Consider the following 791-nt stretch of genomic DNA (forward strand, 5'->3'; position numbering starts at 1 on the left):
AGTCACGAAATAAGACGACCTTCGAGAAGAAGTTCTTCCTTAAGGAATTCTTGTTTGATTTAAGGTTGCCTTGACGAAGATGGTCTTAAGGTTGAACTTATTTGATATTCGGCTGTTTCCGTAATATTTCCGTTGGATTGTCCAATAAGAATGTTGAATTTTAAGTATAGTTTTACAAGTGCTATGTACCATCTTGTACTTTGTACATTAGCCGTGATTATTCCCTAATTCCCTTCCCTCCAGTTGGCAGTTACGTACGTAACGAACAGGAGTGAGTCGGAAATCTAATCAAGGTGAAACCAGAAGAAGAAGAACGAGCAGAAACATTTCTTGCGGAAATTTTAAAATAAAATAACGTTTTTATTTGATGAAGTAAGTAAAGAAGATTTTATTTGTCTATCTAACAATTTGAAGATTATTCGATTACTTGAAGATTTGAAAATGTTTGTTATTTGAGGTTATTTAAAGATTTTTTTTAATAATATAATTTATTTACACAGAATGTCGTGTAACGAGAAAACATCTGGCAGTAAGAACAAACACTACACATTAATGGAACGAAAAGTGTTTCTACAGATATTAAATGATTATAAACATGTAATCGAATTAAAAAAAAGCGACAGTACAACATTAAAAGAAAAAGACCTTGTATGGAAGGAGATTTGCAACAAATATAATCAATCAACTTTAATTTCTCAAAATGTAAATAACTATCATAAATATACATTATTAATACTAATATTATTGAATGTGATATAATATAATTAAATATACCTATATATATATATATA

At 28.7% G+C, this 791-nt stretch overlaps 1 long non-coding RNA gene across 1 annotated transcript; it reads left to right on the plus strand.

Moving 5' to 3' along the window:
- Nucleotides 1-237: 237 nt before the first annotated feature.
- LOC108758575 (uncharacterized) lies at nt 238-616 on the plus strand. The gene is made up of 2 exons (XR_001939955.1): nt 238-372; nt 501-616. It is a non-coding gene; the product is annotated as an uncharacterized LOC108758575 (long non-coding RNA).
- The last annotated feature ends 175 nt before the right edge of the window (nt 617-791 follow it).

Source organism: Trachymyrmex cornetzi, unplaced genomic scaffold (genome assembly GCF_001594075.2).
Source record: "Trachymyrmex cornetzi isolate Tcor2-1 unplaced genomic scaffold, Tcor1.1 C3828028, whole genome shotgun sequence".
In the NCBI taxonomy this organism is placed as follows: Eukaryota; Metazoa; Arthropoda; class Insecta; order Hymenoptera; family Formicidae; genus Trachymyrmex; species Trachymyrmex cornetzi.